Source organism: Monodelphis domestica, chromosome 8 (genome assembly GCF_027887165.1).
Source record: "Monodelphis domestica isolate mMonDom1 chromosome 8, mMonDom1.pri, whole genome shotgun sequence".
Lineage (NCBI taxonomy): Eukaryota > Metazoa > Chordata > Mammalia > Didelphimorphia > Didelphidae > Monodelphis > Monodelphis domestica.
In genome coordinates this window covers 241791807-241807062 of record NC_077234.1, presented here as the reverse complement: position 1 = coordinate 241807062, position 15256 = coordinate 241791807, and positions in this window count along the sequence as shown.

The window sequence follows — 15256 nt, the reverse complement described above, 5'->3', positions numbered from 1 at the left end:
TTTTTTAAAAATTAAAAAAAAATGCATTGGTCTTTGTGGTAAGAGCATACTCACACATAACCAAAACCCCAATCTAAGATCAAAGATACGCTAATGGGAAAGATGACTCCACCAGTTCTTTCTTTGGAAGGTTATTTATTTTCTAGAGCTTGTGTATGCTGTGTAGAGTAGCTATATTTGCAATAAATGTGCAATAGATAAACCCCTCGCTTTCTTTCATGCTCGTGTTGTCAGACTAGATTTCAGAAAGCATTAGGCTCATCACTCCGGAGGGGAATTGAGAATCATAACTAGAGTGGGGTGAGGACGCCAACATTTCGAGGGAGTTGTCAATACTTATCCTCTGTCAACAGCTTGAAACAACAGAACTCAGCTCCTTATTAGCAAGAAGAATTAATTAAAATAGGAAACGACTAGATGATCCTTTCCTTCCTCCCCAGTGGACAAAAATATGTTATTGCTCTTGGTAAAATCTAAAAATGAAAAAGTGCTGCTAAAGTCCTTACCTTTTTTGTTGTTGTTGTTTCTTTCTGAGTGGAAACCACACAGTACCAGTAGAAAGAAGCACAGAATAAGGAGTCAGAGGACTTAGGTTCAAATCCTGCCTCCGAAACAAACTCCTTTGAGACCGTAGGAAAATCAAATGACCTTTCTAGGCTTAGATTTCCTCGTGGGTTAAATGAAGTCAATTGGATTATATGGATTCTGAGGTTACCAGCTTTAGCTCATTCTTTATATGAGAAAACTTTGCTGTAAATCCCCATTCTTTATACAGTGTGATTTTTTTTCTTTACCCTAAGCCTCAACTTGAGGAACCCTAAGCTTCTAAATCGTTCTATATTGATCCTTTCTGGAAGGAGCATGGGCCAATGCTAGACTAATCAGAAAAGACATCCAAGGAATCCAGGGACACCACATGGTTCATTCTGGATGGTTTTGCTTTGGCAAATTACAGTCAAATTTGTTGAATTCAGTGCTTGTTTCTTACATCCTCAAAAATCTGAAATCACCAAACTCATTGCCTAATCTTGATAACCACAAGAGGAATAGAAAGGAGAAGAAGAAAGAAGAAAAACAGCAGTGTTTGGGGGCTCTTATTTTATTGAAAATATGTGCCAATGAGCAAGTATTCACTAAACATATACTGTGTGCCAACCACCATGCTAGGCACTAGGGATCCAAGTACAGAATGAAACCATCCTCATTCTTGATAAGCATTCCTCAAAAAAAAAAAACCATGAATATTTAGTCATTTGGTTTTTGTAGGAACAAAAAATCAATCTGCCTTATATATCAATTAAATTATTTGGATAGTCAATGTGGTTCTTTATATCTTATTCACCAAAATGTACCTAACAGCTCCTATGGCTGCTTTTCTACCCAATTTTATAGATGAATCAAGCCTCCCCCACTCTTTGTCCATGCTCCCTTAAAAAAAAATCACCCACGTTAGAAAGGAATAGTGGAGGTATGACTGTAGCCCTAACCAGAATATGATTTCTATTTCAGTGTCAGAGTAAGAATTATAGTTGCAACTTTTTTTTTCTTTAGTCCCAAGGATTTGGTCTAATCACAGATCTCCTATTTCAGAGAATATTTTTTAAACCATTATCTTCTGTCTTAGTATGAGTTCTAAGACAGAAGAAAAATTGCCTATGGTCACACAGCTAAAAAGTGTCAGACATCAGATTTGAACCTAATTCCTCCTGACTCCAAGACTCATGCTCTATCCACTGTGCTACCTAGCTGACCCTATTGCATAGAATTGTAAATTTAGAGTTGGAAGGGAACTGAGAGGCCAAGGAATCCTAACTCATTTCACAGATTAAGAAACTGAGACGGGGAGAGGATAAATGACTCGCCCAGAATCACACTAGTTAAGTATCTAAGGAAGAATTGAAACTCAAGTCTTGACTCCAACTGTAGTGCTTTATCCACCTTATCGCTAGAAATGAAATTTGACCCCAATTATTACTCCAAAATTCTTGCTCATAATTTCTGGTAATTGTAAGCCTTGCTTTAAATCTCCAGTATTATATAGTGATTTTCCCCCTTTATCTTAAGTATCTTGACTTGAGAAAACTTACACTTCTAAACTTTTTTTATTTTGATACTTTTTGGAAGGAACATGGACTAACTCTAATCATGTAGGAAAAATCATTCAAGTAATTAATTTGTAGATTCTAGACCTCCAAAGAAAAATCAAATAAGAGTCAGAAGAAGAAAGAGATCCATGAATTCTAGCTATAGAAGACTCAGTTCAATGCAACAAATGTTAGGCAAAAAGACTGTATTCAGGAGTGGGAATACAAAGAGAAGAAAGAATCGGGGAGCTCACATATACTGAGTGGATGCAACATATGCATAAATAAGCAGATATAATTATTTTCAAGAGAGAAAGAAACATGAGTGAGAGTTAGACCATGAGTGGGGGAAAGTAGGAAAACTTTGTAATAAGAGATATCAACCAAAGTGATAAAGGATAAAGCATAAAGAGATATAGTGCATTCCAGGCTTGGGGAATAGACTTTTGTCAAGTCTAGAAACTGGGAATGGAATGTTGAGTTCAACACTGAGCATAGCTTGAATGTAGAGAAATAAAGGAAAATAATGTGAAATGTTTGTGAAGATAGGTTGGAGTCAGATTCTCGAGAACTTTAGATGTCAGGCGGAGGAATTTTTATTTTTTCCTAGAAGCTGAAGGGAGCCACTGAAAATTGTTGAGCAGAGGAGTGATATGATTGGATTTATGCTTTAGTAAATATATTTGGTATCTGCGTAGAGGATGGATTGGAGAGGGAAAAAGATGAAAAACAACAAAATCAATTGTTAGTCTAGATGTCAGATGATGAAGGTCTAAATTAAGGGGATATTCTGTGAGTGGAGATGAAAGGACAGATGTACAAGGTGTAAAGGTAAGATTAGGACAGGGAGATGAAAGTTTTGCTTTTGGACAGGCTTTTCTGGTTCTGGGAATGGAAATTAAATCAACTCCATTATTCTTAGAAAAGACATATTGACCAGTTGTCCTGTAATGGACTCCACTCATCATCCCTGTGATAACCTTAGATACCTTTGACTGCCACCCCTATTTGTTTTATCTTTCCATTTAAACTGTAGGGGAGGAACTTTAAAATTTACATCCCAAGTGCCTATAGTCCCCAACACAGAAAGAAAAAAATTTATTCATTCATTCATGTCCTAATTTTTGTTATTGTGGTAGATACTCAATGAATGAAAAGTTAATGATTAATGGCTTCCTCTACTTTCTCCAATACCTCTGAGTTTTTCCTCTAACTTCTCTGAAAACTGTTAGAGACGCATGATAATGTATCTTTTCTATTCAGACCAAGGAGACTACTACTGCTCTAGGGCTTTGTTAATATGAAATTTCTACAACTGTCACCACATACCAACACATCAATAAAATAATACATTTTTAATGTACAACCCTTTCTACTGTGACAGTTCAGAATGAACCAGAACGTTCATAGATTGACAAGTTTATTCACCTCCAACAGTAAAGACAACTTGATCTGAACCAACATGGAAATTGTTAAAATTTCCCGAGAAAAGACATCTTGGAAATAAACTAATGATAATTCGCTTTGCACTCGTGCTGTTTGATATAGTGTACAAGCCTAAGCTCCTTGTCTCATCAGACCTCACCAGGCTTAAAAGAGTCTGGGCATGTTGATACGACCCAGAGTCACGAAAGTAAATTGTGCCATAAGAACTAGAGAAGAGGTGAAAGGAGCCAACAGTGAATTAAGTGTATGCTCTGGGCTAAATATTATGGGCTAAACACTGTGCGTTCTTCATAATTACTCTCTCACTGGATCCTCGCAATAACCCCAAGAGGCTGGTGCTATCATTATGGGGAGGCGGGGGGGTATTCCGGGAACATGAGCACTTCTGGTGTGAGGACTTGCCAAGCTCTTTCCAGGGCTGCTCATCCTCCTTTGGTGCCCCCCTGCCACCCAGCTCTCACCTGTAGCTCCAGGAAGCTGTTGCATGCACAGACGTTACACCCCAGCAAACTATCTTGGTAGGGGGGTAAACAGGACTGTGGGCAACAGACACCCCAAAGTGTAGGTGAGTTAAGAGGGTGCCTACTTTAGTCATGTAAAGACTTCTCCAGGCTGAGAACAATTTGTTGTGATGACTGAGAAAGCGAACGAGAAGCAGGTTTTTATATACCACACGAGGTCTACACAAACAATACTTCTCTCTATGTTAAAGATATGGAGGTTCAGATACACATATAACAAGATAGGTTATATGTATATACACATATGTTATGTATGTAATGCCCCCACTGAATGTGTGTATACTACTACTACTATTACTCCTTCTACCACTACCACTACTATTACCACTACCATTAACCCCCCTCTCCTCCTCCTCCTCCTACTACTACTTCTACTACTACCACTACCACTACTACTACTACTACTATTACCACTACCATTACTCCTCCTCCTCCTCCTCCTACCACTCCTACTCCTACTATTCCTACTATTCTTACTACTACCACCACCACTACTACTACTACTTCATCTACTACTACTACCACCACTACCATTACTCCTCCTCCTCCTCCTCCTCCCACTCCTACTCCTACTATTCCTACTATTCTTACTACTACCACTACTACTACTACTACTTCATCTACTACTACTACCACCACTACCATTACTCCTCCTCCTCCTCCTACTACCACTACTACTCCTACTATTCCTACTATTCTTACTACTACCACCACCACTACTACTACTACTTCATCTACTACTACTACCACCACTACCATTACTCCTCCTCCTCCTCCTACTACCACTCCTACTCCTACTATTCCTACTATTCTTACTACTACCACCACTACTACTGCTACTACTTCATCTACTACTACTACCACCACTACCATTACTCCTCCTCCTCCTCCTACCACTCCTACTCCTACTATTCCTACTATTCTTACTACTACCACCACCACTACTACTACTACTTCATCTACTACTACTACTACTACCACTACCATTACTCCTCCTCCTCCTCCTACTACCACTCCTACTCCTACTATTCCTACTATTCTTACTACTACCACTACTACTACTACTACTTCATCTACTACTACTACCACCACTACCATTACTCCTCCTCCTCCTCCTACTACCACTACTACTCCTACTATTCCTACTATTCTTACTACTACCACCACCACTACTACTACTACTTCATCTACTACTACTACCACCACTACCATTACTCCTCCTCCTCCTCCTACTACCACTCCTACTCCTACTATTCCTACTATTCTTACTACTACCACCACTACTACTGCTACTACTTCATCTACTACTACTACCACCACTACCATTACTCCTCCTCCTCCTCCTACCACTCCTACTCCTACTATTCCTACTATTCTTACTACTACCACCACCACTACTACTACTACTTCATCTACTACTACTACTACTACCACTACCATTACTCCTCCTCCTCCTCCTACTACCACTACTACTCCTACTATTCCTACTATTCTTACTACTACCACCACCACTACTACTACTACTTCATCTACTACTACTACCACCACTACCATTACTCCTCCTCCTCCTCCTACCACTCCTACTCCTACTATTCCTACTATTCTTACTACTACCACCACCACTACTACTACTACTTCATCTACTACTACTACCACCACTACCATTACTCCTCCTCCTACTACTACTACCACTACTACTCCTACTATTCCTACTATTCTTACTACTACCACCACCACTACTACTACTACTTCATCTACTACTACTACCACCACTACCATTACTCCTCCTCCTCCTACTACTACCACTACTACTCCTACTATTCCTACTATTCTTACTACTACCACCACCACTACTACTACTACTTCATCTACTACTACTACTACTACCACTACCATTACTCCTCCTACTACTACCACTACTACTCCTACTATTCCTACTATTCTTACTACTACCACCACTACTACTACTACTACTTCATCTACTACTACTACCATCACTACCATTACTCCTCCTCCTCCTCCTCCTACCACTCCTACTCCTACTATTCCTACTATTCTTACTACTACCACCACCACTACTACTACTACTTCATCTACTACTACTACCACCACTACCATTACTCCTCCTCCTCCTACTACTACCACTACTACTCCTACTACTCCTACTACCACTACTACTACTTCTACTACTACTACTACCACTACCATTACCACCACCACTACTACTACTACCACCACTCCTCCTCCTTCTCCTCCTATTCTTACTACTACTAGTACTACCATTACCACTAATACTACCACCACCACCACCACCACTACTACTATTACTATCACCACCACCACTACCACTACCAATATTACTACCACCACCACCACCAGTACTAGTCCTGCCACTACCACTACTACTACTACTACTACTATTACTACTACTGCTACTACTATTACTACTACTACTACTACTACTACTACTACTACTACTACTACTATGACTATTACTACTACTACTACTACCACCACTACCACTACAACTACTCCTACCACTACAACCACATATTATGTGCCAGGCATTGTGCTAAGTGCCTTACAAATATTATCTCAAGTATGAATATATGACCAGGCAGTGTTTCTATGTGTACATGTGCACACACACACATATAAAGATAATCTATTATTTCTGCTGTTATGACTATTATTAATCTGAATGGTGTTTCTGATTATTGATAACCAATTGCTATTGCCCAGCTGTTATAAGTAACTAAAGTTGGCTTGGGGCCACGCCATTGTAAGTATAATAAGCCTGGACTAGTATTGAATATTGATAACAAAATGGTAATGGCCAGTTATTATAATCAGCTAAAGCTATTAGAGGTTAAACTGAAGTTCAGGCGGTGGATGGACGGCCAGGAGCAGTTTAATCCAACTCTACTTGATTACTGGTTTTGGTAGAAAAAAGAATAAGGATAGGAACTAGGAATTAGGGATAGTATATAAAAATCTATTAATCTTATTCTAATATCTAAATAAAGACCTCCAAACTAACTCCTCACGGAGTTTCTTCTTGTCCGCCAAGGTGGACCTGCACTGAACTACACTTACTGACTAGCCAAAAAATCACTTCTCTAACTATCTTATCCTAAGCTAAAATTGAATTCTTACAATAATTTATGAAACTCAAAATATCGGTTTCTCTTCCTGGAGATACTAAATGCAGCACCTCTTTTTCACTCAACTCCCAAGATCCTATGGTCTGTCAGTTCACACAGACAGCTCTCTGGCTCCCTCTCTGGTACCTGAAGAGAATAGGCCTCTGAGAACCCCTCAGTCACTAGACTTGATTACAAAGTTTTCTTCTTCAACCTCCTTATTTATTATCTGTTAGAGCCAGAGCTTAGACCAACCATTCCTGTTCCTTTTAACTGATGGGGACCATGGAGTCCAGAATTCATTCTTCCCTAGGCTTTTATGCTATTCTCTTAAAGGGCCCAAGGCAAACTCTGTCTACTTGGTCTCTTAAAGGGGACAGCGTAAAAGTGGACAAAACCTTTTTCTTACCTGAAACCTATTCTTAATGAAAGTTAAACAAATTCTTATCACACTGTCTGCCCTTTGATCCAGCCATAGCACTGCTGGTTTTGTACCCCAAAGAGATAATAAGGAAAAAGACTTGTACAAGAATATTCATAGCTGCGCTCTTTGTGGTGGCAAAAAATTGGAAAACGAGGGGATGCCCTTCCACTGGGGAATGGCTTGTGTTATATGTTGGTGATGGAATACTATTGTGCTAAAAGGAATAATAAAGTGGAGGAATTCCATGGAGACTGGAACAACCTCCAGGAAGTGATGCCGAGCGAGAGGAGCAGAACCAGGAAAACATTGTACACAGCGACTGATACACTGTGGCACAATCGAATGTAATGGACTTCTCCATTAGTGGCAACGCAGTGATCCTGAAGAACTCAGACGGAGTTACGAGAAAGAACACTATCCACAAGCAGAGGAAAAACTGTGGGAGTAGAAACATAGAAGAAAAACAACTGCTTGAATACATGGGTCGAGGGGATATGGCTGGGGATAAAGGAGACTCTAAATGAACATCCTAATGCAAATACTAATAATATGGAAATAGGTCTTGATCAATGGCACATATAAAGCCTAGTGGAATTGCTTGTTGATTATGGGAGGGGGAGTAGTAGGAGGGGAGGGAAAGAACATGAATCATGTAACCATCAAAAAATATTCTAAATTAATTAAATAAAAATTTTCAAACCTAAAAATATAAATAAATTCTTATCACAACACTAAGAATAAATAATATTTATGGGATTGAAAAAATTAAAATCAAAATCATTCCAGAAGCTCTTTGTCTTAACATGAATTATCTCATTTTGAATTTATTTAGGAAAGAACTGTGGATTTGGAACATTAGACCCATTTCTATATTCTTGTTCCAGCATTATAGAATTTCAAGTAAATCTCCTAACTTTTTCAAGCCTGTTTCCTTATTATAAAATGAGAAGGTTGGTTTCCTCGACCCCTGAAGTCCTCTGCCAGTTTTTCTTTAATTTTGTGATCTTTATAGAAATTGACATTTTGGTATACATTTAGCCATCTTTCAAAATGTGCAATACCCTACAATAATCTTGTTGAAAGCAACATATATAATATATATGTATGTAGATATATTCATTTCTATATCTGTGGGCATATAAATACAAAAGCATATATATATATATATATATGTCATAGCTAGCTAACATTAATATAGTGCCCAATATGTGCTAAGTATTATACTAAACACTTTACAAATATCATAGTTTGCTCCTTACAGTGACTCTAGAATGTAGGTCCTATCACTACTCCTTTTTTATAGTTGAAGAAACTGAGGCAAACAGATTTTAAGTTACTTGCCCAGGGTCACACAGGTATTGAGAGTCTTAGATGTGATTTGAAATTTAGGTCTTTCTGACACCAGGGTCAGTGCTCTATCTACTGTGCCACAAATATATTGTTTTAAATTGAAAATAACTATTGCCATAGGCCATAGTCAAGAAAGAGTGGTCTTTATTTGTGTCAATATGGAAGCTGGAACTTTTTTTATTATCTTTTTCAGAAATTTGAGAAGAATCTGGGTGGCTCAGTGGATAGAGAGCCAGGCCTGGAGATAGGAGGTCCTGGGTTCAAATCTGACCTCAGACACTTCCCAGCTGTGTGACCCTGAGCAAGTCACTTAACCCCCATTGCCTAACCCTTACCTCTCTTCTGTCTTGGAACTAATACACAGCATTGATTCTAAGATGGAAGGTAGGGGTTAAAAAAAAGAAATTTTATATTGAAATAAACACACTTAATTTAGATGGAAATTCATAACAAAACTCATAATCTGCATCATCTGTCTGGAGCTAGACTTGGCCATCACAGCCCTTCCTTAAGCCATGACCCCTGTTACTAAGAGAATCAAACAAGGGCAGCATTGTCAGTCTTTCACAATAAGTATTTGAATTGTGTTCAGAAAGGGTGGAGGCAAAAACCCATCAGATTCATCTGTTACACAGCAAAACAACTGATGTTAACATATTGCTCAGAATGAATCTGAGCACCAATTTGGAAACAGCAAAGGGTGCCCAAAGGGACCTTCCACCAAACTCTTGAATATCTCTTTAGCCCAGGGGTTCTTGGGCTTTTTTGTGTGTCATGGGAGAGTGATGCAGCCTATGGATCCCATCTCATAATAGAGTTTTTAAATGCATGAAATAAAATACACACGATTTTACTATACCACAAGGTTCAAATGAATTCAATTTCATAAACATTTGTCAAGCATAGTGCTTAAAGTTAGGGGAAATGCAATTCAACAAAAACTAAGAGTGTATTAGTTGGGGAAGCGAGGAGGTTGAGTAAATGGAGAGCCAGGTCTAGAGATGGGAGGTCCCAAGTTCAAATTCAGATACTTCTAGCTATATGACCTTAGGCAAGTCATTTAACTCCCATTGCCTAGCCCTTACTGCTCTTCTGCCTTGGAACTAAAACTCAGTATTGATTCTAAAATGAAAGGTAAAGGTTTAAGAAAGAAAAAGAATATATTATTTGCCAGACCTTGTGCTAATTTGGGGGATACAAAGACAAAAACACAAATTCTTTCCAGGAGTTTGCATTCTTCTATGGGGGAAAGGCAGCTAGATGACATAGTGTATAGGAGGCAAGAACTACAGTCAGGAAGACTCATCTCCCAGAGTTCAAATCTGGTCTCAGACATTAGCTGAATGACCCTGGACAATTCACTTCACCCTGTTTGCCTCAGTTTCCTTCTCTGTAAAATAAGCTAGAAAAGGATATGGCAAACCACTCTAGTATCTTCACCAAGAAAACCTCAAATGGGGTCACAAAGAGTCAGGTACCACCGGAAAACAAACAAACAACTAAACAACATGAGGCAAGTTACAGAAGGCACCAGCTTGCCTAAAAACCAGTCCTGAAATCTTAAGGAGCTTCCTCTCCACTGGGCTAAGGCATAGACAGAAATAAGTGTAAGACAGGATGTTATGTAATATACATTAGGAGGTAAAACACGAAAGACGATGTGAGTGAAATCACTGGAGGTGGACTAGCGTTTGGGAGGCAGTTGGTGGTAGGTTCTAAAGTTGAGCTCCAAAGAACGAATAGGAATTCAATAGAGAAGACCTTCTATTCATGAGAAATAACGTAAGTAAAGGTGGTGGTGATGCAGGGCATATGGAAGGAAAGGAGTGGTCCTCTGGTTTACAGTTTCTTAATCTGAGATAGCTGGGACCCTCCCCAAAGCATCGCTCTCTAAGCCTCTGCTCATGGCATGTCTTTGCATGGAAGACTTTACCCTGAGAAAAGTGCCCTCAGAGCATTCTCATGATGGCAAGGGTTTGAGTGGTGTCAGGTTGAGTAGGTTTGAGTATCCCAAGGAAAATGATTCATTGCTACCCAGGATGTGGCCTATTTTATGTTGATTGGCTTCTACCAGACTTAGAAAAAAAACACCCTATGTATGCCAGTTGTAGCTCTTTTGTTGTTGTTGCTACTGCTAGGTAAGCCATACAGAAGAAGTTTTTAAGACTATCAAATAACCCTGTTATGGAATGTTCTCTGCTCCCTTTGCTTCAGAGGTAACAATGGTACCAGTTCTCCTCCTCCTTTTCAACTGCTCCTTCTTTGTCTTCTTCATTAACTCTTAGTCTTCTCCTGATTCCTTAGTGGTAGGAATTCTGCAAGGGTCGGTCCTCAGTCTTCTCACCTTCTCTTTCTATAGTTTCTCCCCTTGGCAGCCTTTTACTCCTCCCCATCAGACGAAATTTTCTTAAAGGCAGATATCATTGCGTTCTTGTCTTAGAATTCCGAGCACCAAGTGAAATGTTTGACCCACGATGGATGCTTATCCACTGCTTATTTGATTGACTGTTCCACTCTCCTGGCTTCCACTGCCACCCCTGAACAGATGATTTGCAGCTTTAGATCTTCAGTCCTGACCTTCTCCTCAGCCTCGAATTCCAGTTCCCAACTGCTAACTAAGTTCATACTTCAACCTTCTTGTTCTACTCTCCAACTCATTCTGCCCCAAATCGAGTTTATTATCTCCCCATCTTGGCCCTTCTCAAATATTAGTGAGTTTAAAAAAATTAATAGAATTTATTTCCAGGTATTTCAACCCTTCCCTCTCCTCCCCACACCATAATCTGGCAAACAGATATGTATATATATATATATATATATATATATATATATATATATAGTTTAGGTCTTTAATGCTTCCCTATTTCAGTTCATTCTCTAGAGGTGAATATTTACAAATTATTCTTCAAATATTAAATCTGTAGCTGTATATAATGTTCTCTTGGTTCTACTCATTTTACTCTTCATCATCTCATGTAGTTGTTCTTTCCAAGTTTTTAAAAAATTAATCTACTCATTGTTTCTTTGACACAATAGTATTCCACCACAATTATATACCAGAATTTGTTCAGCCATTCTCCAACTGTTGAACATTCCTCAATTTCTAGTGCTCTGTCACCACAAAGAGCTGCTCTCAATATTTTGGAACATGTAGGTTCTTTTCCTTTTTCTCTTATCTCCTTAGGAAATAGAGCCAGAAATGGTTTGATTGAGTATAAGGTTTTATTACTTTCTGGACATAATTCCAAATTGCTCTCCAAAATGGTTTTATTGGTTCACAGTTCCACCAACAATGTATTAGTGTCCCCCAAATACCAGTGTTGGCCCTTTTGTTTACTTTGTTTTTTCCTTCTGAGATACCACTCCATCTCACCATGTACATAACCTTAGGATGATGACTCTTCCTTTCTTTTTATTTCTCATTCAATCAATTCAACAAATTAAGCTACCTAATAGATTCTATTCCCACATCTTGTGCATCCATCTCATCTTCTTCCTATTGACACTACCTTAGGATAGAACAATAGACCCTCTTTAACAACTGTCTATTTTAATAAGCTTTAAATGACTCCACTTTAACAATCTCTTCTCTACAATGTATAGTTAAAAGCATCACTGGAATAATATTTCTTATGTTTAGATCTGCCCATGTCACCCCTCTGCTCAAAAATCACAAATTATTTCATGCTGTCATTCAAGGCCATTTACAATCTAGTATGAGTATGGAACTCTCCAGTTTTATTTGACTTTCCAACCTTTTTATTACTTAAATACACTGTATATTCTCTTCTGTCTATGCTCGTCCTGTTCTATTTGCCTGGAATAGCTTGACATCCTTTTCTTTTCTATTTGAATTCTTATCTGTGCTTTTAAAAATCAGCCCAAATCAGAAAATCAACAAATCCTTATTAATCATTTATTATGCATCCTGCATTGTGCTAATTGCTGGATAAGCAAATGAAAAACCTTAAAATACAATCCTTTCCTAACAGTGCTCACCTTTGAATGGGGGAAGAAAACAGATAAACAAGTATATAACAAGATATAGGCAAATGTCAACTTCTCTATGAAATCACTCTGATCCCCTGGTAATTATGACCTATCTGGTCATTCCTCACATAGAATTTGTTTTATACCTCTCTAATGCATGTAGTTTGTATGAAATATGACCTGTTGTGTTTATGTGTGATGAATTAATTCCTTATCAGATTGCAGTTTGGCACAATGGAGAAGGTGGTGCTGTATTCAAGTCAAGATGCCTTCTCAGACCCTTAGTCTGAGGCAAGTCACAAACTCTCTGAGTCTGTAAATGTATGCTTCTATAATAGTCTATTCCATTTTAAATTCTGTAAGGGCAGGGGCTGTGTTCTAAATGTCCCACTGCTGATAGTCCATTCTCTGCATACAGAGGGTACTTAATAAATACTCTAATAAATAAATGTTGGAAATTTTCCTTTTGAACATTCATTTGAGTGGGAGAGGCTTCATTCTTATTGTCAACATCCTCAGTTGTCTTGTGCTAATAAAACCAAGCTTTCATCATATGCTTTAGAATTTAGTCCTGGGTAGGGCTTAGATTTGGGGATGTCTTTTTTCTTAGATGCCCTCAATTGCCAAAGACTGTCCTTAAGATAAAACTCTGTACAACTAAGAATTTCGCTGGATAACATTGAGTGTTCCTAAATGGAGAACTTGTCATGCCAATTAATGAATCAAATTTAATTAACTTTAGGTTAATTAAAGACCACTGAAACTCAAAAAAGAAGAAGAAGAAGAAGAAGAAGAAGAAGAAGAAGAAGAAGAAGAAGAAGAAGAAGAAGAAGAAGAAGAAGAAGAAGAAGAAGAAGAAGAAGAAGAAGAAGAAGAAGAAGAAGAAGAAGAAGAAGAAGAAGAAGAAGAAGAAGAAGAAGAAGAAGAAGAAGAAGAAGAAGAAGAAGAAGAAGAAGAAGAAGAAGAAGAAGAAGAAGAAGAAGAAGAAGAAGAAGAAGAAGAAGAAGAAGAAGAAGAAGAAGAAGAAGAAGAAGCTCACTGGATAGAGCACAGGGCCTGGAGTCAAGAGCATCTGGGTTCAAATTTGGCCTCAGATACTTTCGAGCTCTGTGATCTTGGGCAAGTCACTTAACTTCCATTGCCTCACTCTTATCTCACTTCTGCCTTGGAACCAATATTTAGCATAACTTCTAAGACAGAAGGTAAAGGTTAAGAAAAAAAGACACAACTCTTAGAGTCTTTGTATAACATCAGTAGTTTCAGGTGGCAGGTTCTTATATCCTATAGTAGAGAGTATTGGGAAGATACTAGATTTAGAGGTGGTAGGAAATTCAAGTCAAGTTTTACATATTACAGATGAGGAAATTGAGGTCTAAAGGCGTTAAGAGATTTTCCCAGGGGCACACAGATAGAAATGTCTGAAGTGGGATTTGACCTGAGTTCTTTCTGGTTCTAAGTCTGCATCCTCTTCATGACTTCATGTTCTGGTACATCGATCATTATTAAGCTTTACCTTGGACCATTAATTCACTTGATAGTATCTTGACCCCCATAGATAAAGCTATACCCTACTCAAAGTCGAATCCTTTCTTTTTTCCAAGTACCATCACAATTCATGTTTGTGTCTCTAAACTGAATCTTCCTCCAAATAACTAGCTACACACAAAAGTGGGCAGAGGACAGGCACATGGCTTTATAATGTATTGAAGTCATTCCTAACCCAGACTCTCACCTTCATACGTTTAGCTTTGAGATCCTGCCTCCCAAGAGACCAGAAGGCCCTTACACCTCCTCGAGACAAGGGGCCAAACACACAGCTGCACACCACATGCTAATATGTGGTTTTCCAAATCACTCTATGAGCCACAGGGAGTCCTATGTATGGTTTAGTGATTTCTTATGAATAGAAATTCATCTTGGAGACTTTATACTAAGTTGTTGACTTTGAAGGGAGGATTGTAAAAGTCTCCTAATAGCCTAAAGTCTAAGATCTGTCTAAAACAATTTTAGGAAAAGATATCACCAATACCCCGACCAGGGAAGCAGATCTCCTAGAGAAGATGTCGTAAGGATGCTTCAAGAATCTAAACACTACATTATGAGACTCTGAGTGAACCTTTGGCTATAATGAAATGCCCTGAGGAGGGGTCAGCCCTGCATTTATCCTGATTATAAACACATGCCAAAAGGGGGGATGCCCCTTAATGGCTCTTTGTCCATGTGCCTATCAATCATTTTTCCCCTTCTTCTCTTTCTTTTAATTACCCAAACTGTAGCTACTCCCTCCATGAAATGTAA